Below are 27,202 nucleotides of genomic sequence, written 5' to 3' on the forward strand. Positions count from 1 at the left end.
ATAAAGAACAAGTAAATTTAAATCAACAAACTGACCAGTATTTCAATGGGAACTATGCTCCTCTCACTGACCACCAATGAAAGAAGTGCTCTTCTGGAAGTGCGGTGGGGGCCGGATAAATGGCCTCAGAGGGCCGCATGCAGCCCGCGGGTCGTAGTTTGGGGACCCCTGGCCTAGAGGATTCTCTGTAAAGCTGGGTGCGATTGTGTGGTGGGAACGGAAGCCTTCTCCTCTCACTGGCCTCCGCGCCCCCACTATGGTCCTGCCCCACCAACCCCGATTCCCCAGGGAATACTCCAATTCTTCCACCTGCTCTGCAAGGCAGGTGTTCCACAAGACCCCCGCCTTGTAGATAGGAGAGCAAAGGTCCAGCAAGGTCAGGCAGATGGCAGAAAAGAACAAGCCTGGTTCCTACTCAGTCTAGCGCTTTCCCCATTCCTTCCACACTGTTGTGGCTCATGCCACCGACTTCCGACAGGACGGCAGTCAAAACAAGAAGCATCCCAACAACAGAAGCACCTGGCCTTGTGCAGCGTGCTTGCCTGAGCTCAGAGCGTGTCTGTATTTGTCATCTTGATTCATCTGTGCTGTGACTTTCTTTCTAGCCGCTCCACCTTGGGCAAGACCTTAACCTCTTGGGGCCTCTGTTACTTCAATGATCACATTCATCAGCTCAACCTCTAAGTGAAGCAGGCAAGATTTTATCATGAGTAAATTATTAATAAATATGCATTAATAATGACCTCTTAAACTTTTATCACTCTTCAGAGTTTACAAAGCACTTTCTCAAGCCTTTTCTCACTTCTCCTCCACATGGTTCTGTGAGGTGGGTGAGGCCGATGATATTGCCCCAATGTGAGGGTCAAGACCCGGAGACTTAGTGAGACTCCAGAAACATTTTATAAAGTGCATTCTGGGAGAGCGTATTAGTCCCAGGCAATACTCTATGAAAAAAAAGATGAGTGGGAAATTCGGCGTGCTAAGTCCCCTGTGTTGAAGTCAAATACGCTCAATTTTGTTTAAAGTCTATCTGCTAGAACTCATATAACCATGAAAGATAATCTCCCTTCTTAAATACGTCTTAGTCTTTTGCAACACTATGTTTCCATGGAGCTGGTGTTCTGTGGATTTGACCTTTGGATTACCTGGGCTAAGCGATTTAATTCAGGTTGTGCAACTGGTGGAGCTGATCTTCTGCCTTTGAGTCAAGACGCAGTTGATGTGGTCATTGGCAGAAACATACGAGGGCTCTCTATTTATAATAATTTTAACTACTTTTACTGATCAGTTTCCTGTCTGCTTTGGCAAGAGAATATCATTGTTGCCAATGAAATCTGGTACCAAGCTAACCTCACATTGCTGTGGGGCGAGCCCAGGCTTCTCTCCTGTCCTCTGGGAGTGCTGTGTATTCCTCCTCAAACATTCGGCCAAAGGTACAGGGGTAGGAGACTGGGGAAGGTGTACTGAGGCTTCTCTGTCCCAGTCTTTTTGAAAAGGATCACGTAATACAGGGGTGGGCAAAATAGGTTTACAGTTGTGAGTACGTGAAACACTGAGTTTATTCTTGTATTATTTATTATTATAATTATTGTATTATTTTCCATACAAACAGCTGTACACCTACTTTTGCCCACCCCTGTATGAACATAACTTTGGGGGCTTGTTGGTTCTTTTTTTCCTGAGTTGTTCTGAATATTCAAGAAACAGTACTCCAGATACCAAGTGTCAAGGATCAGGGAAGCACCACTAGGGGGCGCTACTGGCCTCTAGAGCAGTGGTAGTCAACCTGGTCCCTACCGCCCACTAGTGGGCCTTCCAGCTTTCATGGTGGGCGGTAGCGGAGTAACCAAAGTATAAATAAAAAGATAGATTTAACTATAGTAAGTTGTTTTATAAAGATTTATTCTGCCAAACTTAGTGAAAATCCGACATAAAGTACTTGGTAAGTAATTATTATTATATGCTTTAACTTGCTGTAACTCTGCTTTATAAATTTTATAAAGTAAAGTTACTTCCCTACTTTATAAATCACCATGACTGTGGAACCGGTGGGCAGTTAGAAAATTTTACTACTAACAGAGATACAAAAGTGGGCGGTAGGTATAAAAAGGTTGACTACCCCTGCTCTAGAGGTTAAAAACCAGAGACGCTATTATATATCCTATGGCACACATGTCAGCCTCCCGACAACAAAGAATTATCCTGCCCAAAATGTCAATAGTGCTGACACAGAGAAACCCGGCACTACAGGACGGTGGTTTGGGTGTGTGCCAAATTCCTGAGGTCGTGCAGGGTAGTGGAAAGAACAGAGATAGTTTGCCTGAGAGCCAGGGTTCAAATCTGGACACCCCAGTGTGAGAGCAGTGTCTGGGGCTCACTGCCTTGTACTGCTCCTTTCCTTCTGAGCACACAGATGAAGTCCACACTGAGCCCCGCCCTGCCCTTACCACAGAACGGCCAGGCCTGGGACCTGGTCCCTGGTGCCGGAGTGCAGGTGAAGTGACGTGACCCCCTCTGGGCCTGGCCCCTCAGCCGTCCATGAGCCCCTCTCCTCCATCCCATCACCGGAACCTGAAGGCAGAGATCCAGTGGGAGATCCTGAGCTCCAATCTAGACGATAGATCTGGGAGTCTAAAACTCAGGTCCGTGGATGTCTGAGAGGTCGATGGTGCTAGAACTTGGGAGGAGAAATGTGCCCTTTTTATTTCCACTAATCTCTAATTGATAATGTTTTTTTCTTTTTTCAATTATGAGGGCAAGCACCAAAGCATTGTAGCATTACTGGTACCTGTGACTCCTTTTCCGAGAAGTCAGATATATTTTCATATCACATTGCAGTCATTATGTCAGTATCTCCAAAACGCATTGTGCTCATCACTACTTTGTAATTATACTAGTTACCAGAGTGGCTGCTAGATAGTACATTTAATAATACGCCAATAAAACAGCACACCCATCACTATAATATTTTATTTTCATATTTTGATAACTGTTGCAAAATTAGTTTCCTCTTAAGTCCTATCTATTGCATTTTATTCATTTACAAATATTCTTCGCAGATGGGTCCATAGGCTGCACCACACTGCCAAAGGGGTTATGGCACAAAAAGACTCAGAGCCACTGTGCTCTGGATAGATTAGACTCCTCCCTCGCACTGGGGGCCCTGCCAACCTGCACTGAGCAAGGAATCAACCTTTCTTGTGTTAAACTGCTGGGACATGGGGATGTTTGTTACAGCTGTTAGCTATACTGACCCACACTGACTAACCCTGCCAAGCCTTTCAACCGCTCTAAGTCTGGCTTCCAAACTTCTTGGTAAGAATTCTTTCTACTCACAGTTGGGCTGGGAGGAGTGGAGGGGAGAAAGTGTGTGGCATGTGCCACAGATGGAGGGCTTATTATGAATCACCAAGTGACGGCCCTGGCTGGTTGGCTCAGTGGATAGAGTGTTGGCCCGGCATAGGAACTAGAGTTCGATTCCCGGTCAGGGCACACATGAGAAGCAACCATCTGCTTCTCTTCTCCTCCCCCTCCCTCTTCTCTCTCTCTCTTCCCCTCTCAGCTAGTGGCTTGATTGGTTTCAGCGTTGGCCCTGGGCACTGAGGATGGCTCAGTTGGTTGGAGCATCAGCCTCAGGTGCTGAGAATAGTTCTGTTGATTCGAGCATTGGCCCCAGATGGGGGTTGTTCGGTTGATCCCAGTTAGGGTGCATGTGGGAGTCTGTCTCACTATCTCCCCTCCTCTCACTTAAAAAAAATCACCAAGTGACACTACTTTTCTTTAAGACGGGTCAGCAAACAATGACCCATCTGTGTTTGTAAGTAATGTTTTATGGAATGCAGGTCCACCTGCTTGTTTATGTATTAGCTGTGGCTGCTTTCATGGAAGAGGTGAATATTTGAGACCTATAGCTTACAAACCTAACATAGTATCTGGCTCTTTAAGAAAAAAGTTTGCCAGCCCCTGCCCTGGGCCCTGTTTTCCCATTTAGGTGGTGGTGGGGAGGGAAAAGTTGTAGGCTCTTTGTTAGGATAAACAGCCTGAGGAGATGCTATCCTCTTTAGATCCATTAGGAGGTTGGGGAGGTACTTTGGGTACGCACAGCATGGGCCGCCATCGAAGGGCGCTGAATGGATGCCAAGCTAGAACTGGCAGCTCCTTTGGCACTTGCTAGTTCTGGTTCAGTATACTGAAGCATGCACGCGGTTGTTTCCTTTGCCCGGGTGCGCAGACACCCTCGTAGCGGGCACACAGGCATGGCGCAGGCAGCCAAGGGCAGTTTGTGCCATATCCTTTCTGGGGTATAGCTTTTTACCTAAACCGAACGTAGCAGTGAAGATATGATCCCAGCCAGTTTACAGATGAGGAAACAGAGTCATGAGAGGCTAAGAAGGCATGGGAAGGGAGCTACCATGTAACAGACAAGTGCCTTCCACCATCATGCGCTCATCCTTAAAGCCCTACTATGGCCTTGGCTGGTTGGCTCCTTGGATAGGGTGTCAGCCCGGTGTGCAGATGTCCCAGGTTCGATCTCCTCATGGGTCAGGGCACACATGAGAAGTGACCATCTGCTTCTCTTCCCCTCCCTCTCCCCTTTCTCTTTCTCTCTCTCCCTCTTGCAGCCAGTGGCTTGGTTGGTCCAGCATCGGCCTTAAGCGCTGAGGAAAGCTTGGTTGATTCGAGCATCAGCCCCAGAAGAGGGTTGCTGGGAGTATCCCAGTTGGGGCGCATGTGGGAGTCTGTCTCTCTATCTCCCCTCCTCTCAAAAAACCCCCACAAACTACTATGAAGAAGCAGGTTATTGAGGGGGAGAGGAGTCACAGGATTTGCCTAAGATGATATAATTAGGAAGTGGCAGGGCTGGGGTTAAAAAAATATATATATTAAATTTGTTGGTTGTTGGGATGATATTGGTTAATAAAATTATTTTGGTTTCAAGTGTACCATTCTATAAAACATCGTCTGTGTATTTATTGCATTGTGTGTTGACTACCAGGGCTGAGATTTGAATCCAGGTTGGTTCCATGCCCAAAACAGTTTATACGGCCCAACACTTTCTTTCTTCCTTCCTTCCTTCCTTCCTTCCTTCCTTCCCTCCCTCCCTCCCTCCCTCCCTCCCTCCCTCCCTCCCTCCCTCCCTCCCTCCCTCCCTCCTTCCTTCCTTCCTTCCTTCCTTCTTTCCTTCCTTCCTTCCTTCCTTCCTTCCTTCCTTCCTTCCTTCCTTCCTTCCTTCCTTCCTTCCTTCCTTCCTTTCCTCCCTCCCTCCCTCCCTCCCTCCCTCCCTCCCTTCTTTCTTTCTTTCTTTCTTTCTTTCTTTCTTTCTTTCTTTCTTTCTTTCTTTCTTTCTTTCTTTCTTTCTTTCTCTTTCTTTCTTTCTTTCTTTTTTTCTTCTCTCTCTCTCTCTCTTTCTCTTTCTCTTTCAGTGAGAGGAGGGGAGACAGAGAGACAGACTCTCACATGCACCCCAACCGGGATCCACCTAGAGGCAAGTCCACTATGGGACAATGCTCTGCCCATCTGGGGCCACTACTCCATTGCTCAGCAACAGAGCTCTTCTTAGGGCCTGAGGCAGGAGCTATGGAGCCATCCTCAGTGCCTGGGGCCAATGCTACTTTCTGGCATCATTTCCACTGCCATCATTTCATCATTTCAGAAACATTATCATCGAAGAGCCCTCGTGCCATGCATGTGACTACTGAGAACAAGGCTTCTGCCTTGTCCGGTCCAGAATGCTGTCCCAAATGATACCAGGTCAACTCTTGTTTATCACCTGCCATTGAATTGCTCTGTGATCCTAAGTAAGTCTCTTAACCTCTCTGAGCCTCAGTTCCTTCAACTGTCAAAAACAGAATGATAGGCCTGACCTATGGTGGCGCAGTGGATAAAGCGTCAACCTGGAAATGCTGAGGTCACCAGTTCGAAACCCTGGGCTTGCCTGGTCAAGGCACATATGGGAGTTGATGCTTTCAGCTCCTCCCCCACTTCTCTCTCTCTCTCTGTCTCTCCCTCTCCTCTCTAAAATGAATAAATAAAACAAACAAACAAAAAAACAAAACAAAACGATAATCTTTATCCTACCTCACTGGGTAACCTTGCTTTCATTTAAAGAAGAAAGCAAATAAATGAATTGGGTAGGTTTTTTTTCTTTTAGTCCTCCAAGCTCTGAAAATTAGTTTGCTTCTTTGAAAGACTCACAAAACTGACAGCTGCCAAAATTAGCGGCTGGCTCTTTTCCCTTTATTTAAATATGTCTTACTGGATTCCGTTTCCTGGGCACATCGCAGAATGCTATAACGCCAGAGCTAAAAGGCAGTTTAAGAGATCTTTTTAAACCAGCCCTTCTGACAGTGGCTGAGCAAACAGGGGTCCCAGGAGACAGAGTGATTTGCGTTGAGTCACCGGGAAGCGTGAGTTGTGGTTGCAGCTCTGGTCATTGGGTCCTAGGACCTGTGTTCTCCACGTTACTTGGCTGCCTCTTGCAGCAGGGACCTGCTCAGAGTGCCCGATTTCTTGATGATGGATATGGAAGCACGGACATCACAATCGAGGTGTTCCTTTCACTGGGGGGAAAGTGTGCGATGCTAAACCCAACAGCTCTGACTGGAAGAAGATCTGGGTTTGAATGGGGCCTCTGTCACGGACAAGCGAAGAGGCCTGGGCTTCTTCCTTACCTCTCTTGCAGACACTGTTCCCTTGCTTGTAAAACAGGGATACAATAGTACCTGCCTCACGGGGGGTATTGAGAGGTTCAGTGAGATGATGCAGATCAGGCATGTATGATCAAGTCCTTGGCCTACAGTAAGGCCTGATCTATGCGAACTCGTTTACAGCTGTAGTTCTAGCAGCTGCGGGCAAAGACCCCACATCAGGCACCTCCTAGCTCTGGCTTCTCGCGGGGCGGGAAGGAGGTGGTCATGTGTCATCCTGAGGTCCATAAAAAGGAGGCGGAAAAATAGGGCATCTGTAGCCATGGTTATCCGCCCAGTTTTATGATTGAAAATAATTGCATTCTAGAAAATCCCTGCCCGTTTAGGCCTCTTACCTGATATCACTAAATGGGAGTTTGAATATATATTTATTTTGTGTTCAGGTGTCAGTGAGTATGAGTCCTGAGGTAATCGCCCATAAGCAACTTAAACCGCCTGAGGCAAATCTCTTGCGGGCATTGGCTTTCCAGCCAAGTTGACCCTGCGTCCTTGATTTAATTTGCATGTGGGACACTTTCCACGCCCACGGTGGCAGCTGCCTTCTGACCGCAGGGCTGGTCTCCAGCACTTTGGTGGCTTTGGATCCAGGGCCACCACAAACCCTTACCAACTTTGAAATGTCTTTAAGAATTAAGCTTTGATAAGCTTGATGTCCAGAAACCAGACCTTATAGCCGCTGAAGGAGGTCACAGGCTCGCTGGTTCCCAGGCGACCAAACTCTCAGCAGAGCCCAGTGGAGGTGGGAGCTGTATGGGGCTAATTAATTAGCCTCACCAAGAAACTGCTAATGACCTAATGGCACTAAAATGTAGTCATCCCCCTAAAGTTACTTAGCCGATCTACAACCTAATAATACAGAAACTTACAGAAGTTATCCAAGATGCCGAAGCCCCTCTAGGAGGAAGCAGGGCAAGGAGGTCTTCCTCCCCAGCTGAGCCGGGGCCGGAGCTGTGGGTGGTCTGGTGCCCCACTGTCCTTTCTTTTCCTTTAGATCCAGAGGTCTGCCCAGCAGAGTCCCCCCCAGTCTCTCCTTTCTGCGTCCAGATCCAACCTCTAGAACTCACATCAAATCCTGCTCCTTACCGAAAGCAATGCGCTGTCTGTCTGTCTGTCTCACTCTGTCCTCGGTTGACAATTTACTCTGTGCTAAGTTCTCATAGGCACCTTCTCATTCAATCACTAAAAAAAAAATCTTATAAAGTGGTCACCGCCATCATTCCCAGATAGAAAAAGCGAGGGAGAAGGCATTCGCTGGGGTGGTCCAAAAATTACACGCAAAGAACCAAAGGAATGAAAGACCATGATGCGTTTGGGCAGCTTTAAGTGGTTCTAGACGGAAAGGTTCTCGGATCCTTCTCTAAGGTCTGAGGAGGAAGTCCGGCCCCTGTCCCATTTCCCCCTCCTCCCCCGCCCCACCTTCTTCCGTTCCCCAGCAGTTCGATACGGGTTTTATTAACTGAGAGATTTCTAGAAAAACCTCTTCCTGGGCCCTGCTCTTTCCAACCTGGGCAGCACTTTATTTTCTTTACTTTTGTTTCTTTCTTTTTTTCTTTTTTTTTTTTTTAAATAGGCATTAAAAGTCCAGATGAAGAAAAGAAAACGTCCATTTCTTTCTTTGCATGCTGCTTTGCTGGAACCCACACACCATGAAATGAGCTGGTGAAATACCAGGATGGTGGCATCCAGAGTGTTGGCAAAGGGTGCTGTGGGACAGGCCAGATCAGCCGACCCACCGGAAGCTGTGGGTGAATGTAGTCCCGGCCCAGGAGGGGATCCTCCAGCCCAGCCGACCCACCGGAAGCCGTGGGTGAATGTAGTCCCGGCCCAGGAGGGGATCCTCCAGCCCAGCCGACCCACCGGAAGCCGTGGGTGAATGTAGTCCCGGCCCAGGAGGGGATCCTCCAGCCCAGCCGACCCACCGGAAGCCGTGGGTGAATGTAGTCCCCGCCCAGGAGGGGATCCTCCAGCCCAGCCGACCCACCGGAAGCCGTGGGTGAATGTAGTCCCGGCCCAGGAGGGCATCCTCCAGCCCCAGCCGACCCACCGGAAGCCGTGGGTGAATGTAGTCCCGGCCCAGGAGGGCATCCTCCAGCCCCAGCCGACCCACCGGAAGCCGTGGGTGAATGTAGTCCCGGCCCAGGAGGGGATCCTCCAGCCCCAGCCCACGACAACGGCTTGGCTGATGTTTTCCGCCCATGACTGGACGCTGTGCAGACAGGGTCCTGTTCACTTTGGTCCCCCAGGGCCTGAGGGGCTGTTTCTGGTCGGCTCACCCTTTTTGCTCCTGTGGCGTGTCTGGTCTTTCTCTTCTGTTCTTTCTGTCAAGAAAAGGGTGAAGCCCCAGTGTGCTACTTATGGAGGGAGAGGAGGGTGAAACTCTTTTCAATAATCGCACCTTCTGAGCCTCAGGGCCAGAGACCTCCATGGTCCCAGAGCTGAACCGGACGATAAAGACAGCTGTTAAAACTTTAATGCTAGGTCTATGCACGTAGCAAATCCTGGTGTCTCAGCTTCAAAGGTGGCAGTACAGCCATGACCTGGCTCAGCCTGCCTTTCCAAACTTAGCCTGTTCTGTTCCAGTCAGATAAACAACGATCATTGATTAAGGCAGTAAGATGTGTTAAGCAGTATGCAACACTTTAGAGGTAACTGTCTCTCTTTAAAAAAAAATTTATTAACTTTAGATAGAGAGGAAGGGAGAGAGTGAGAGAAAGACAGAAACATTGATCCATCCTGTATGTGCCCTGACTGGGGATCGAACTGGCAACCTCCGTGCTTCTGGATGATGTACCAACCGGGCTATCTGGCCAGGGCAATTGTCTCTTTCATTCTCCTCCATAACCCCTCCTTCAACCAGTCTCATCTCTTTCTTCTCCCTCCCTACTACCATCACTCTCGGGCACCCCAACCTGCTTTACTTTCCTCTAAGTACTCACCACCACTATGCTCCGTGATACTATGTACTTACTTTTATTGGACATGACCCTCTGAAAGCAAAACAAAATGTCCTAAGAGCAGAAACTTTTGTTTTCAAAACTGCTATCCCTCCTACACCTCAAGCATATAATAGTTGCTCAATAAATATCTGTTGGTGAATAAACAAACAAATTCACGAGTCATGGTTTATTGCCCTTTTGCTTGGGAAGAAACCAAGCATGTCAGGGGAAAGAGAATTACTCAAGGAAACCTAGTCTGGATGAGGCTGGGGGTCACCCTGAGCCAGGAGTTGCCCCCAGGCTCAGGGACCCCACAAACACCCCCGTTAATGCCTTCCCTCACAGCACCTACGCTCCAGCAGGGCCAGGATGAGGGCGAGGCAAGTGCGGCACCCGGGTCGGCAAAATTTACGGGGCGGGAACCCCAAACCCCAGTAATCAAAATAAATGGTACCTGAATGCACTACTTGAAAAAATAAAGAAATTTAATGCTGAGAGAAACCATGGTGAACAAAAATCCAAACTTAAAAATGAAGAAGGGATCAGTATTACTGATCTTTTCTTGTAGCCTCAGGCTCCAATGTGATCCAGCCCAGCACTAACCCGTCTTTATTTTAAAATGTTGACTCGGCCTGACCAGGCGGTGGCGCAGTGGATGGAACGTCGGACTGGGACACAGAGGACCCAGGTTCAAAACCCTGAGGTTGCCAACTTGAGCGCGGGCTCATCTGGTTTGAGCAAGGTTCACCAGCTTGAGCCCAAGGTCACTGGCTTGAACAAGGGGTCACTCGGTCTGTTGTAGCCCCCTGGTCAAGGCACATATGAGAAAGCAATCAGTGAACAACTAAAGTGCTGCAACAAAGAATTGATGCTCCTCATCTCTCTCCATTCCTGTCTGTCTGTCCCTATCTGTCCCTCTCTCTGACTCTCTCCGTCTCTGTCAAAAAACAAAACAAAACAAAAATGTTGACCCACCCAGTGCTCTAGTCACAGGGATGTGTTCAATCTCTTATTTTTCAGGCACGTCTTCCCTCTGGACTTTAGGTCACGTGCTACCTGATCATATGGGTATTTGTCACTTGAAACATTTACACCTCTGTGTGTTTTTCAGGTCTCTGTAAGCCATGGTAGATTGGTCACATTCCATCGTGTGACATCTCACATGCGTCGCTGCTCTGCTGTTCTGACTCCACAGATTCCGACTTCCCCACCTCGCTGACCCACGGCCACTGGGCAGCGGGTGCGGGCCTCACTCACCAACCACCAGTGCCGTGCGTCAGAACCACCCTCTGCACCGCCATATGCTTTAGTCACTGGGCGGTTTCGTTGCCTTTCCCTTCCCTTATTTTGTGAATGTCAGTGGAAAACAGGAATATGAGAGAGCCGGGTCTAGACGTGCAAGTCTTATCATCAAACCTAGTTATATCAAATGTGGAAACCATTACCTTGCCAAGAGCCGTGCTGCCTGGGCCTCGATCACAGGCTGGCTGCACGTTCTTGCCGACAGTGTGTCCACACACGGACAAAAAGAACAGGATTAAAGAATGTGTAAAAAATGTTAAAGATAAATTATCGGCCTTGGCCGGTTGGCTCAGTGGAGAGAGCGTTGGCCCAGCATGTGAACATCCTGGGTGCAATTCTTGGTCCGGGCACACATGAGAAGTGATTATCTGCTTCTCTTCCCCTCTTTCTCTCCCTTCTTCCTCTCTTCCCTTCCTGCAGCCAGTGCCTCATTTGGGCTGAGTGTCAGCCTCAGGTGCTGAGTATAGCTTGGCTGATTCAAGCATTAGCCCCAGTCAGGGGTTGCTGGGTGGATCCTGGTCGGGGCACATGCGGGAGTCTATCTATCTCCCATCCTCTCACTTTAAATAAAAGATATACTATCAAGAATGTTTTGAAGGATGTTTTAAAAGGTGAAGTTTAATCAGGTTTTGATGCTTCTTGAATTTGTTTTCTAATTAAAAAAATTTGTTTTATTTCTGGGAACAACCTTGTAATATCATCGCAATGATTAATCTACAATGTACTCTGCACCCGGCTCTTTACATTTATAACTCATATAAAATCCTCTGAACAACTTTAGGAGGTAAGTATTTATATCACCTGTCCTGTCTGTTACAGATGAGGAAACTGAGGCACAGAGAAGCTAAGTAACTTGCTCACAGGATTAGCTAGTGAGCATCAGGGACAGGATTTGAACCCAGACAGTCTGACTCCAGAATCCCAGCTTTGCATATACCAGTGGTCTATTAGACTTCATACATTTTACATTTGCACACATGTATTAATTTTTGTTCTTAATTCCATAAGCGTCCCATCCAGAAGCAGTGCCTTGCCCGTGGGCCTCTCGCCTGTTTTGTTGGCCCCAATCTCAGCCTTTCCCGAGGCTCCGAGGAAAAGCCACCTTTCCACGTTGCCCTCCCTGACATGCTACAAGCGCTCTGTCCCTCCTGGAACACCCCGGAGCATTCATTCCTCCATCCCCAGAAGTGCATTATCGAACAGGTGTGAGCTCTCTTAATTGACTGTGTGGTTTCCATCATCACACTGTGAAAGACACAGCAATAAGCACATGCTGAAGAGGGAACAGAGGGGTGGGACCTGCCCGGGAGAAGTGGCCGCCCAGCTCCCGGGAGGCCTGAGCAGTCTGTGGATGGTCCACAGCCTTTCCGTACAGTGGATAGGAAGCAGCACAAGTGCTATACGAATGTGGAGGAAGTCAGGGGCACGGACTACTGCAGAGGATGGCAGCACAGGACTGGTGAGAACGTCCTTCTGCGGCAACAACCATTCCGGGACACTGTCAGCAAGGCGTGTCATTCACATGGTGGAATTAGCGCTAAGTTAGTTCCAGAAAATTCCACCTTCAGGTCTCAACCAGACCCTTGAAGCTTGGATGTGGGGAAGGCAGCTTCAAGGGTAAAATATAGATAATTACTCATGGGATTGTCGTGACAGCAAATGGAAGATAGGAAAAGGCCTCATAAGGTCTATGGCTCTGAGGAGAAGAAAGTGTGTTTTCCCTGGTGGGTTCCTCATGCTCCATCCACAGTCCCACACCCCTCAAACCCCTGCCTGTGTTGGCCTCTCTGCTTTCCCCCTGGGTCCCGCCCCCATCCTCTCCGCCTGTCTCTGCTCCACGAGGCTGACCCTGTGGTCATCATCCGCTTCCCTGACCTGCTTTCCGGTTGGGTTTCACCAGCCAGGGGCCCTGCAGGGGACCAGGGCAAGGAGGAGGCCTGAGCCAGGGCATCTACCCTCCTTTCCTGCTCCTGCTTTCAGAGCCACGTGGACTGCCTGTGTCCCTCAGTGGGGGCCACTGCTTCCCTTGGGGCAGCCCTCTGCACCGGGCTTTCTCCTGCATTTTCCCTTCAGGTCAGGGGCAGGGACAGCCCGGGCTGAGCGCTGCACCCTCGCTGTGGTTTCTCTACACCCCGCACACGCCTACACACACAGTCCGCCCACGGAACCTTCCCCACGTTCCCGTGGGGGGCCGTCGGAGACGGCCGCAGCCCCCATGGTAGATGTTACAGGACCCAGGAGGGCTACCGGGAGCCTATAACAGGGTCTACCAAGCTCCCTTTCAAGAACTGCTCTCCAGCCCTTCCAGGGGCTTCCGGATCCTCCTGACACACGGAGCCCTGCGCGAGGGTCTAAGGGATTCTATAGCAATGAAGATTGTAGGCAGGAGACATTCGTGTTATTCAAAGACTTCCCCCCACGGATGTGTTCCGGATCCTCTGAACGGCCCACTTCAGCCTCCCTGCAGTTGGCTCTTTAATTTTTAAAGCTTTTGAACTCTTCACCGAGTTTATAGCTTCAGTGACTGTAAACATTCATTATATACACGACGGCTGGAGCCTCAGTTCCTGCCCCCAAGAAACTCCAGCCGCACCTGTGTGGAGCTGACCGTCAGGGGCTGGGTTGTGGGGCGCAGCGCGGTGCTGAGGTGGTATTCAGTGGGGGTGCGAGGGAGTTTTCCTGGGACACCTTGCAAAGTCAGCTCCACGCAGATAAAGGCAGTAGCAAGGAGCGCCATTTAAACGTTCCATGCTAATACTTAGGAAAAGGAGTCACAAGGGAGATCCTTGCAGTTGCAAACCAGCGAAGGCAGGACCACGAAGGGAACGGGAGGAGAAGGGAACTAGCATCTGCTTAGGTGCCTACAATGTGCCAGGCATGGTGCTAGATGCTTTCATGAGCAGGTTAGCATTCTACAGCGGCCGGGTGAAGTCACTGCAATCGTCACTCCAACTGTACAAGCCAGGATGCTCTGCTTTAAGAGAAGCAAGTGGCTTTGGCAAGGCCTTGCTCAGCTAGAACTGGAGTCCAGGTTGGATTGATTGTCAAGCTTTTGTTTGTTCCTAGAACAGAAGGTGATTGAAACTTTCATTATGCAGTTCAGGAGTGACCATGACCCAAGAAAGGGTTGATGGAGACACAAAGAAGTCGAGGGAGGACACAGAGGTGGCCAGGAGCGGGGGGAGTGGGCTGGGGTCTCAGAGCAGTCCCTGACTCAAGGCTGAGATCCAGTCCAGCCTTACAATTCTATGCTTCTATGCTCCTATGCTTTGTCACTCCTGGCATCCCTATTTCTGAAAGGGTTATGACCGGCCGATGCCAATAAACTGAAATTCTTGAAAACCCCAGGACTTTGCCTCATCGTATGGCTTTTGCACAGCCCTGAGCTTACAGGGTTGGGCCCAGGTATGCTAAGCATAGAAAGCTGACACTATGCTTCAGTGAGGAGGTCAGCGTGCAACCGCTCTGCTTGCTCCACACCTGATGGAGGGGAGGAAGCCAAGAAAGAGAATACTTGATAGACATTGGCTTGAGAAACTACGGTATGTAATTGTCTCAGTCTAATGGATATTTGTCACTCGTGGTTGCCCCAGACTCTCCTTATATTTTGGTTGTATCTCCTATTATACATCCTCCCTTCCCAAAAATGTAGACCAAGAAACTCATGTTCCCAGACTCCCTTGCAGCCACAGCACAGGCCTGAGATTTGGTTTCTACCAACTGACTGTACCCCATGTAAGACTTGGATTCAAAAGTAGGCAATGTGAGGAGGTGGTCAGGTACGAGGCACTCAGTAGTCTGGTGATCACTGTGGTGGAGGCTTCTACTTTTTCAGAGTTTGTAGCTTCTGGGCATGAGCAGCATTGGGGTTGAGGGGCAATGGCTATGATCGCAAAGTTTTCATTAAAATAGTTCCCATGGTGTAGTTGGACATTGTTCTTATCTCTGTCGTTTCAAAGCTTGGCCCTCTGGTCCTCCTGGAGAGTCTGTGAGTCACCTGACATCCTTTGAAAATTACTGTTTTTACCTGAACCAGCCATAGTGGATATTGTTATTTGCAATGCAAGGCCTTGACCAGTGCTGTCAAATGACGAGGGTGAAGGTAACCCCAGGGTTAGTGAAGTAGCTCAAAGTATCAGTAAGGATTTAGCCTCTGTCCCCCCAAGTTTCATGTGTTTATTTTTAATCTTCAGGTTGATTGTCTCAAGGTCATTGTCAATGACCAAGATGGCTGCCAATGGCTTCTGACATCACATCATCACACTTTGTTGCTCCAACTAAAAAAAATAAATAAACGAGCAGAAAAGGAGCTTCCTTCCTCCTTCCCTCCCTCCCCCCCTTCCTTTCTTTTTTTTTAAATCAAAGATGAAATATTTTTCTAGAAGTACCTCTATGCTCCACCTTATTTTCTACTGACTGGATGGTTATGAGACCACCATTAGTTGCAAAGGAAACATCTAACAAAGACAAATGTAACTGTGATTTAGGACCAACGGATGGAAAATCATAATTCCGTTATCAAGAAAGAAGGGAGAGAGGCTGGCTGCTGGGTAGGCATCTGATGTCTATTCCAATCACAGGTCACATCTGCTCTGCCCTTGATAACACTGGCAATGGGAATCTGCTTTCTACGAGATTCTAGCACATTCTGGTTTCCATTTCACCCAGGCCAACTTTCAATTGGACCCAGTGGCAGAGAGGTGTGGGTTTGAATCCTGGCTCTGTCCTATGCCTCGTGTGACCAGGGCAGGGACTTGCTCACCTCGTTTTCTTCACCTGTCAGATGAGGATGACAGCAGTGCTGCCTGCGTTCCTGGCACCTGATAAACGATGACTATTTCAGAAGGAAGAGGCATACTAGTGTGGAATGTGCTGACGCACAATCCTTCTAGGGTGGGTGACGTGATGACTCACATACAAGCTGGTGATTTTAGAACAGAGAGAGTTTGATACCAGTTGCAAGGTGAGATGTTTGCCAAATGTGTTTACAAGTTGTAAGAAAATGTTACAGGCGACATCCTGTTTAATCTTGACACAATTTCTTTTTACCGCTGAAGAAGCTAAGGCTTAAAAAAATGCTGGTGATGGCACTGAGGGTACATTTGGTAATTGGCAGGGGCAGAATAACTCCTTTAGGTCTCCATATGCATTCTGCACTCTCTCTCGGCACCCTGAAGCTGACCAGGAGGGTCGGCAGTATGATCAGCTGCGATACAAAGTCAGAGAAAAGTGAAGCCCATTCAGAACACGCACTGAGTACACAGCACTGCCTAGTGGATAGTCTTCAAATAATCCCGGACTGAAGCTTCAAAGGTGAAGATGTCTTTCTGTGCGACATTGAAGGAAATATTGTAGATATCCATTGAGGATGAATCTGGGGAGAACTCAGAAACATTATGCCTGCAGTTTCTAATATCAGCAGGACTGGCTTGTGAAAGGGGCAGTATTTCTTAGCAGATTTTGGTTCCATTTCCAGTGATATTTGTAAAATCTACATTGTCTTGACAATGACCATGAGACCACCAACTTTACATTTCACTTACACTTTTTGGCCTCTGAGATGGAAAACAAGAACCATTTTACTGGAGAGAAATTTTGAAAAATTGAGGGGAAAATATGTAGTATGAGCTGAGCAACAGCAAAATGAATGGCGTTGGTGAGAAGTGAGTTTCCTGTCACTAGTGGTAATCAGGCAGCATGGGTCTCCTGTGCAGATAATTCGTGCATTGGGTGAAGGCAAGGAAGTAAGGTTGGATGATTCTGAGGACCTTTTCAGTTCTGAGAGCCAAGATTTTGTGAGAGATCAGGGCAGAGCAACACCGGCCTCCTGGGAGCTTCTGGGGTGGATAAAATCTACCCTTCCATCGGGGAGACTTGCTGAACTTAGGCCATCTGGTTTGATTCCTTTGCCCTTCCTCTAGTGCCTCTACAGGGAGATGCCTGTGAAGTCCTTTGGGTTTCAGGCATCCCCCTTGGGCATTAACAGGAGTGGCTTGTTCGCCTGGAAAGCAGGTTGCCCATTCTCACTGGTGGATCTCAGTAAGGACACCCCCTAGAGCCGTGATGGCAAACCTTTTTATAAAAACCGCCCACTTTTGCAGTGCTGGTCAACCTGGTCCCTCCCTCCCACTAGTGGTGGGCAGGTAGCGGAGCAACCAAATGGTGCCGTGATTGGCCCACCATGAAAGCTGGAACGCCCACTAGTGGGTGGGAGGGACCAGGTTGACCAGCACTACAAAAGTGGGCATTTTTTTTATGAAAAGGTTTGCCATCCCGGCCCTAAAAGTCAGGAACCAATGCACTCTGTCCTCCTATCAGCATTCTCTCTCTCCACCATGACACAGATTAAGAGCTTCTTTTTCAATAGCCTTTGATGCGTTTTTAGTCATTTACCTGCAGGATTATTTCTTTTTCTCCCTCTCTCTTTTGTTCTCCCAACTTCCAGCCTGCTGATTAAAATTCCAGTTAAGTTGAAATACTCTTTCCAACTGGGCCACTCTGAATGAAGCAGAAAGCACTGGATTTACCAGAGGTCTAGCACTTTTGATTAATCTTTAATTAATACATCACTTTAATTTTCAATGCTACCTTCAAGACATAGAGCTACGTCGAAATCTCAGACTCATTATCTTATCATTTTCAAAGGCAGGACTGTCTGCCAGGGAGTGAAAAAAAAAAAGGGTGCTGTGTAGTCGTCTCTTTTGCAAAGTTGACTTTGTAAAATCTGCCCTGGTAGACAGTGGTCCTGAAATATATAATAGAAGACAACTGTTTCCTAAAATATCTAACAAGAACCAAATAATAATAAAAGATCTAACAAGAATCAGCTGGGGAAAAGTTACTGTAATACCAGGTAAAAGAATATTGTGCCATGTTAACATTAATTTATCTTTGTTATTTATCCTAATGACTTCATGCTTTTATTGGTGTGCTCCATAGCTGAAAATGCGGCGTGTAATTTAATTTCCACTGCCGAGGACAGCGCAGCCACTGGAGGCACCGTCACGATGAAAGAACGGCCATGGCAGGACCGCAGAAGAGGAGACGAAGATGATGGATGAAACTTTCTTTTCCTGTTTGCAGTTCATTAAGTCACTGTCTTCTCGCAGTGACCAAGTGAAAATTAAAGTACTTCAGAGAAGAGCTTGGGGTTCAGCATCATTAGAGGAAGAGAAATGGGTGCCTTGATGAACTTGACTGCAGAAATCTATAGAGCACAGCTTAATCAGCCCCTACATTGATCCTGGATGCTCAGAGGCGGGTTTAAGATTGAACAAATCTTTTTAATGAATATTCTTTTCCCTTCGAAACACAGTGTATGATGCATGAGAATGATTTAGAGATCATCCCAGACTTCAGCTTCATACAGTGGGATTGCAAGTCGCGCTTCCCAGGATTTCATGGAGGAACAGGAAGAGAATAGACTCTTCATGGGGCTTCCCTGTTCCCTGGATGCTGTGTTCTTGCCCCTGAAAAGCCTCATCTGAATAACAACAATTATTTAGAAGAAATGGAAATTGATTGCTGTCCAAATGATCAGCAGAAAGTTGGGCCACTGCAGAAGCTATGTATCTGGGTTAGTAAGGAGCTGTGAGCAGGACCCTTCCGTCCAGCAACACATCGTCTCCCATCTTCATGGGGAGGGTCAGCTGCATAGGAGGCAGGCAGCCAAGCACGAAGTCTTTGATGTCAGACAAGCTTGGCCTCGAATCCTTGCTTCTCCACATAATGCGAGTCCTTGAGCCAGTTACTTAAACTAGATGATCCCCAAATTCCTCAACTGCTAAAAGGGGTCGATGAAACTTATCTCATATGGTTCTTGAGTAAATTAAAGGTAGACATTGATGGGGATGGAAGGTAATGACACCTTGATTCTCAGTGTCATGCAAAAGCAGACTTTATTGGGGAGATTTACAAGCAGAATTTACTAGCGAGACAAGTGCCCCATTCTCTCCTCTGCCACAGAGCCGTGTCCAGGGACCACATTGGCTGGGCACAGTGGGAGGTTGTGCTCTGGGAGTGGGGCCCATCCCCTGCTACTCCACACTCTTACAGGTAAAATGTGAAGGAGTTCTCAAAAGCCTGGCAAAAGTGGTTTGGTCTTGTGCCTCAGTTGCTCACGAGAGTTGTAGATAAACAGCATGCAGCTGGACACTAGCTCTTTGGAGGGGTGCTTATTCCTGGGATGATGTCAGTTCCAACCTGTGGGCAGTCTAAGCCCCTCCTACTTAGACTGTCAATCTAAGAGACTATCAATCCAGAGAAACTGTCAATCATCCAGAGTAACAGGTACTTTGAAGAGAAGGTGGTAAGGCTGGAAGTGAGTTGAGGCTGTACCTTAAACTATATGATTGAGAAAGAGGCCACTTCCCCTTGATCCATCTATTTTGTGAGTCAAGATTTACCTCGGGGCCCCTCAGAAGTGGCACCGTGGTCCGCTGACAATGTGCCTGTACTTAAATGTCCTAGCCAGCTGTGGCTGCTCCTCCCAATCTGTGCTTGGGCTCTCCTCTTCTGAGCCCAGCAGTGGCACTGAAGTCAAACTAGCAGAAGGCAAGATGTAATTAGGTTTCGAAGAAAGGTGTTTTTGTTGTTATCTTGCAATTCAATAAAATAAGCATTCACTTGGTATCTCCGAGATGCCGGGGAATGTCAGAGCGGGAGGGGGTTACCAACAACACTAACTCTTAATAGTTATTGAGTTTTACTGCCTGCAGGCAGTACTCACTGTATGTGTTTTATATAAAAAATATATCTAACGTATAACACCTGCCCTTGAGTTAGGTGGGGAATCAGCCACTTAACCAACTGAAATGGGCAGTGCTAGCTTTAAGTGCCATATGGGCATAATAACCAGAATGCTACCGGAGCACAGAGAAGGGTTGTGAGGAAGGTAGGAGGGGACCGTTGAGCTAGAAGGGTGAGTAAGGATTAGCCGGGTAGAAGAGGGTTGGAAGGAAGAGCACAAAGCCATGATGCTGATGAAGATGGCGATCAAACCTAAGGCGGAAGAGGAATGAGAGAAGTAGAAAGGAAAACAGTGAAATAAGATGTAAGAGGCTTCAATCCCCAGCCACCATCAACACACCTCTCATGCAGGTTTTCAACACAGACTGTTCACTCATCGACTTAGAAGGGAATGCGGGAAGCAAACACAAATAGAACCACTCCAGGCTTTGCCAAAAAGCAAGGCATCCTTTCGCTAGTCTGCAGGCACACTCTCCTTCTCCTGCCATTCTTGCTGGCCGACATAAACATATCATAAAGGAAAAATATCTCTCTTTCTTCCCTCCCAAGATCCTATTACCCCTTTGGAAATCCAGTGAGATGCTCTACGTAAAAACTCTTTAATAACGGTACCAGGACCCAGCACCCAGAGTTGACGCCGTAAAGAAGTTGGGTTTCTTCTTGGCAGTCAGAGGTCACAGGAGGGAGACAGAGATGGGCAGGGGGTTGAAGGGCAGAGATGGGGCAGTGCAAGGACAGGGCACATGGCACAGGTGTCACTGACCCAGGTCTCCTCCCCACTAGCTGCAGGATGCTCCTCATAGTACCCCGCCAGCACCCATTCCCGCTAGGTAGTGAAACACGTGGAGCGGAGAAAAAGACATCGGTTCAGTTCATGCGTTCGCTGGCAGCAAAACGTCTTTGCAGTCTGTGGGGGGGCACCATGCTTGAGGATCTCCCAGGCTATGAGGAAAAACAGACTTGTAAAAAACAATAGTATATTACGTGTGCCAAATGGTATACAACTGTGGTGGCCCAGAGACGTGCGATGCCTGGGGTGAGGATGGACTGGGAGAGTACATACAGGTGCAGGAAGTCCTCCCCAGAGGTGAACATACTGGACTGTGAAAGAGAAGGAGGAGCCTGCCTTACGTTTCAATTCTCATTGGATATCTTTAGTTCCTTTCATCAGAGGGTTTTACACAGTAAGTAAAACACCGACAAAGGGTAGAGAGGCGATGAAGTAGGGAAGGGGAATGGGAGGCTGGGGAGAAGAGCTGGGAAGTGAAACATGGTGTGAACATTTGTGATGTCATAGGAAGTGCAACATACACATTGGCTTGAGGTCAGATCACACGTGCGCGCGCTCGCGCGCGCACACACACACACACTCACACACACACACACACAAATTTAGGGAGAAAGTCAGTGAAAGGATTCAGGTTAGTGCTGCATGAGGTCCAAGCCTTCAGGCAAATTCTTCAAGGAAGAGCGTGGACAGCAGAATTGGGTTAGAAGACCCCGGTAGAACTTTCCTTTGCAAGATGAGTTTCCAGAAAATACGAGAACCCTCTTTTAGCATTCTCATGGCGCTGAGGGATGCTTCTCTCCGAAGTACACTGGGCACGAGGACAGGAACAGGAGCATTTCTGAGGGTCTGCCCTTCGGCACAGGCTATACACATGTAACTTTGTACTATTTCTTATGACAGCCTATAACGTTGAGTGTGAAGGGCTAGCTCTATTTCACTGTTGACTAGAAATTGTGACTTGGATTTTTAAACTAAATAGTCTAACATCACACAGGTGATACAAGTCAGGCCTCTTTTGTTCCAATGTGTGTGTTTTGTCCACGACGTAATACCGCCCCGACAGCATTAGTCAACACCATTACTTTAACCAATAGTGCCTTCCATGTGTACATAATCAAATGTGAAAATACAGATATTTTAAGTATGTGAAATAGATTCATGTGAAGGATTAAGATGATCATTATTTCAGCATTATTGAAGACTTTCTATCATTTATATCTCCCAGTATCTTTTTTAAGCCTAGTCCATGGGAGGCTAGATTTTTGGAGGTCCTAGCCAGCTAATTATCTAACAGAAGTGCAATATAACACCTGCTCTTCAAGTTATTATTTCTTCTCTTCTACTCAAGGACAAATTTGGATGATAACAGAATCTGTATACTCTCAGACTTGGAAACTCTTAAAGGGATGTTTATCCCCATTGATTTAAAAATCGGAACGCGAGTGTCTTGAAGCATTTTATCTTTTCAATGTATAATTAATTACCTTGTTTAAAACTCTCAGGAAGTCGGTGGTGCAGGTGCTACCATCTTCATCTTGCACCTATCCAATAATTCACTCATTTTACAAATATATTAACAGATTAAAAAAAAATCTAAGCTCCAGAATGATAGCTGATGTACCTCTTAGGTTTTCTAAGCTAACGGCAGGCTAGAATAGGGATACTGGCTCTGGGTTCTGTATTGGGGTCATTTCTCACTAAATTGTCTTGCCAGAGTCTTGAATCCAGTCTAAGTCTTTTGGGTAAACATTCTTGATGTCTTAGCTGTTTTATTCTATTGCAGTAATGATCTCGATAGAACCAGTACCTTCAAAATCGACTCCCACTTGCTTCCAAACCCCCATGGAAATATGGCTGTTAGTAGTGCTGTAGCTTCAGAAATCCTAAGAAATGCCACGAAGTGGCTTGTGTACAAACTCAGCTACAGGGGATGGGACTGCTTAATTGCTGCGAGGAGCTAGACGCATTTATTACTTGTTTTTTATTTTCTTTGAAGATCGACCATTACTCTCTCGAATGACTTGATGCATTATCAAGACTTCCATAGAAATTCAATGAGACATTCCATCACAGAGCAAGTGCCCCCTCTCTTTACATAGAAAATATTTTTACCTACACACCCTGTACTTCTCAGACAGAAGATGGTGGGAAAATACACAATTCTGCTCTAGCGCTTTCCCCATTAGAGATCGATCGCTCCTTCCTGTCCACCACCACTGTGCCCTGTACAGACCTCTCTGAATAATGGCTCTCTTGTTTTCGTGTCTTTTCTTTCCCCCAATTAAATTGTGTGCTTCTTAATGGCACAGATCTTATTTTATTAACATTTGTAACCTTGATGCCCAACACAGTGCCTGGGCACAAAACAGGCATTCAAAAACTGTTGTAGGAAGACAACCATGCATGAACTCAGGAATTCACAGTCCTTGGTCAATTACTCAAACATTTTTTCCTTTTAAAAAGGGAAGACCCGCCTCCCCCCCCCCCTTTTTTTTTTTACTAATGCTGTACATTTTATTTTCTTCCTTTCAGAATACTAATTAAAAAACCCAAGTTTTTGTTTCTGCTTCCTTAAAAATACTTCCCACAAATCAAATGAAGGGAACAATAAAAACATCACTGTTGGGCAGGAAAGGAGGCAACAAGTTTCAGCATAAAGAAAACCATCCCTGGAGTAATGAAATGGAGGAGGAATTGACTCTGGTCTGGGGCCAGGTCATCTGAACTTGGACCACAGCCCTTCTCTGAGAAGGTGTCCAGAGCGAACCTGCCTGGGGGTTAGGACAGGGAGGGGGTGAAGGGGGAGGGGACCAAAAAGCAGCCCTCTTCACTTCTGAAACAACAAGCAGACCAAAAGGCCAAAAGATCACAACGACACAAGTCAATCACTCTACTGTATTTTCAAAAACACATGGGCATTCCGCAGTCGTCTCCCCTCCCCCTCTCCAGGTCCTCTTCATCGCTGGGGGGTTCTTACTGCTGCCCTAGCACCAGGGGTCCAGGCCGCCTTTCTGGCTCATGCGCGCGGCCTTGGAGATCAGGTAGACCATGGAGACCTCCAGAGAGAGGGTGAGACCCGCCACGAATAGCCACTCCATGACTTCAATGTTGCGGGACCCCACGGGCGACCACCACACGCCGGAGCAGCGGCTCAGGCACGCCTCCTTGGACAGGTAGTTGTTCTCATTGCCCTGGCAGCCTCCATAGGTAAAGTTATCACAGGAGTTCCTCTCGGCGTCGAAGTACCAGCGTGGGAAGGACGCGCTGCAAGGCCCGGGGACCACCTTGGCAGTGCAATGTTTTCTGTAGCTGAAAATGTCGCGAATGGGGCCACCTAAAACCAGCCTTAGGAGGCCACTGGAGACCGAGGCATCTGCTCCGCTCTTGGGGGCATCCAGCTTATAAGGGGTGTTCTCTGTGACGTCAGCACATTTATCAAGACACTCCTCCTTGGTCTGGTAGTTATTGTTGTTCCCCTCACAGCCTCCATATATAAACTGCTGGCAGGATCGGCCTGTGACATTGTACCACCACCTGGGGATGAGAGCCCGGCATCTCCCCACAACCATCCGGGCTTGGCAGAATTTGTGGACGTCATGTCCTCTGCCGGACGTTCCAAGGAAGAGCAGCGACGCCAGCAGAGCGAGGAGCGCTGGGCACCGCTGTGGGCCACCCGGCCGTGCCAGGATCGGCTCTGCCATGTTGGCCAGGTGAGGCTCCCGGCCTCTGGCCAATGGGGGTTTGAGTTCAGGTGCGGATGCTCTCGCCGAAGTTTCTGGAAAGCCCCTCCTGGATGTTGGGTGTGAGGACACTCCGCTTCCTACGCCCCCAAGGGAGGACCCTCCTCACTCGCCTCTTGGTTCCCGGGAACGCTCAGCGACACCCCACTATTCAGAACCCCCGCCACGCATCCAAATAAACGCTTGGTGGGAGCTGGAGCTAGTGGCGACCGCCTGGAAGGAGCTACCGAGGTGGCTGGCCAGGGAGGGGCGGGGCGCACAGAACGCAAGTGCGGCATTCATTGTTGCGTAAGAGAAGTAACAAGCCCGGGCTTTAAATCTGTCCAGTGCTTTCCTACCCTGCACAGAACGCTATGGTTAAACAGCTTTACCTTATAGCCGAGCTAAGTACGCATGTAACTGATGAAAAAAAAAAAAAAATCACTGAATTATACGCTAACTATGGTTAAATTCTCACTCTGATCCAGGCATTAGCAGATGAGTAGGTATAAAAAGGAATGACAGGGGTCCTGGAGGAGCTTAGAAGCTTGGTAGGAAGAGGTGACTTATTATCCAGTATTTAAAGTAAACCAAGGGTCTATTTAGAAAGGAAGACAGAAACTGAAAATTGGAAAACTTCAAAAAATACCTGCAAATACAGCTCTGGTAGAGGAATCCACCTGAAAACCCCTTCTGGGAACTAGCAACACACAAACAGTCAATGAGCCACGGGTCCCTAACACTTAGATGAAGCATCATGAAGTGTCAGACAGTGTGGGAGGCAACTCGCCTCTACCGGGTCACTTCTTTCCTCCATGAACCCTAGAAAGTAAGCTCTGGACTCCTGGTGCCGATTAAAACGTGGGATAGAGGGGATGAACTCCTGCTCCGGCATTCGGCAGAACTGAATGCTGGGTCCATTACTTAACTGTGTGACCTTGGATAAAGCCTTACCAGCCTCAGGATTGTCACCTGTAATTGGGGCGAATGACAGCAGGCACACCTCCCTGCTGAGGCTGGTACTTAACTGATTAGCGCAGTGCTCAAGAGAGAACCCGCCAACTGTCGACCATTTCCTGCCCTCAGGACCCACCGCTTCACTCGAGAGCTGACATGCTTGCTGCCTTTCTGGGCAGCCTGGGCGAGTTCACATTCATTAGACACCTGATATAGGCCAAGAGGCATAATGCAACTTTTCTGATCACATTATTTGGCCATTTCTGTCCCAGCCTGAACTCTGAACCAAATCCTATCTCTCTATCTCTACAGCTCTATGTTTATATATTTATATATTTATACAGGGTGGGGCAAAATTAAGTTTACAGTTGTGAGTACGCAAAACACAAAAGTCTAGTAGTATTATTTATTCTTTCATTATTTTCCATATGAACAATTATAGACTGACTTTTGCCCCACCCTGTATTTACATAAATATAAATAAAATAGTTCCTTGTATGCTATAATAATAAAGGTTAATAAAAAGCTAGTGAATGATAGATAAATGGAGGAACAAATCAGAGCTCTTTCCCATGCTTTTGACTTTGGAGAGTGATTCTAAAGCTGAAGGCAGGAAGGGTGACTTTAGTTCTGAACGTGTTGTGCCCGAGTTCTCGTGGATGATACAAGTACCGAGGAAAGTACAAACGGGAGAGACATCATTGAGGCATTGTCAGCCCGAACTGACTGCACGTGGGAGCAGGCAGGAGGCTTTGAGCATGGAGGCAAAACATCAGAACCACAGTTCAGAAATGTGTGGCCGTTCCTCCAGACACCTTAAACAAAACAGCTCGCACCGAAACCAAAGCAGCAGCAGAGGCAGACCTTGGGGAGAATAAACTCATGCTGTATCAGTCAAGGAACAGAATGCAAAACAGAGCTGGGCCCAATTCATGAGATCCATGTGGTTGCCTGGAAGTGGAGTTCGATTAATATTCTGAAGGACTCAGTGATAGCAGTCGAGACAGATGATAACGACCTTCAGCTGCAGCAGCAAGACAGGCCCTTGCTTTCCCGAGGAGGACCGGATTCCTGTGCGACACAGTCCCCTTTGCCTACTCTCAGCAAGGACATGCACTCTTGGTTCCTCCCCCTCCTTTTCCTGCAACAGCTGAAGTCAAGGATCCACCCTCCCATGCCAACATTATGTCTTCAGCCATGTGTCATTTATATTTGCCACCCACGTGACCGTTATCTGCATGTGTACACCGATGGATTTCATGGCCCCCTTTCTGGTTTCATGGCCTCGGTACCTATCCATGCTGCTGATACTGTCTCTAACTCTGGCTGCATATTTCCCAGCAAACCAATGTGCAAAAAAGAATGCATCTCCTTTGCTGGCATGCATTTGATTGGATGGCGTCCCTGGTACTCTTTCTGCTTGCAGACCTGGCTTTTCTGTAGGGGAACTTCCAGTGTGAGTGTGAGAAGACAAATCCACACAGGAAGTCCAGGTAAAGAGGATAAACAGCAGGACGTGGACACAAGGATTCATGGGAAATTGGATGAGGGAGTGGTTCTCTCCACTGTGAAGAGTAGGCGGCTTGGCCGGTCTTCAGAATCACCAGGTGAACCAGGGCAGAGGCGCCCTCCAAGCAGAGGACACAGCGTGGGTTGATTTATTATTTTGGCTACTACGTCAAAACACGCTGGCAGCAAGCAGTAACAAACCTGGATTCGACCAGCTTAAATTTAAGGAGATTTATTATCTCACAGCGCAAGCTGTCCATCGGCAGGCAGGGCTCCAGGCCGGGTCCCTCAGGGCTCTGACCCTACTTCACTGTCGCCCTGTCTTCCTTGGTGAGATCTGCTGTAACAGAAGTTCCAGACATGACAGGCAGGCATGCCAGGGGCTAGGGGAAGAGAAGGGACAGTCTCCTTTTTGTGCCCCTTTTCAGTAGCAAGAGAACATTTCCCTTAAATGCCTTGATCATGTCTCGTCTCAATGGCCTGAATTGGGTCATGTGCCTGCCTCTATGCCAGTCACCTTTAAGGGGAATGAGA

The 27,202-nt window shown here is 47.8% G+C and overlaps 1 protein-coding gene and 1 pseudogene across 2 annotated transcripts in view; both read right to left on the bottom strand.

Annotated features, from left to right (window-relative positions):
• Positions 1-27,202, bottom strand: part of CA10 (carbonic anhydrase 10) — a 498,781-nt gene that overhangs the window by 178,796 nt on the left and 292,783 nt on the right. The window lies entirely within an intron of this gene.
• LOC136394458 (kunitz-type protease inhibitor 2 pseudogene) lies at positions 23,468-24,184 on the bottom strand (annotated as a pseudogene).

This window comes from Saccopteryx leptura, chromosome 2, assembly GCF_036850995.1.
Source record: "Saccopteryx leptura isolate mSacLep1 chromosome 2, mSacLep1_pri_phased_curated, whole genome shotgun sequence".
In the NCBI taxonomy this organism is placed as follows: domain Eukaryota; kingdom Metazoa; phylum Chordata; class Mammalia; order Chiroptera; family Emballonuridae; genus Saccopteryx; species Saccopteryx leptura.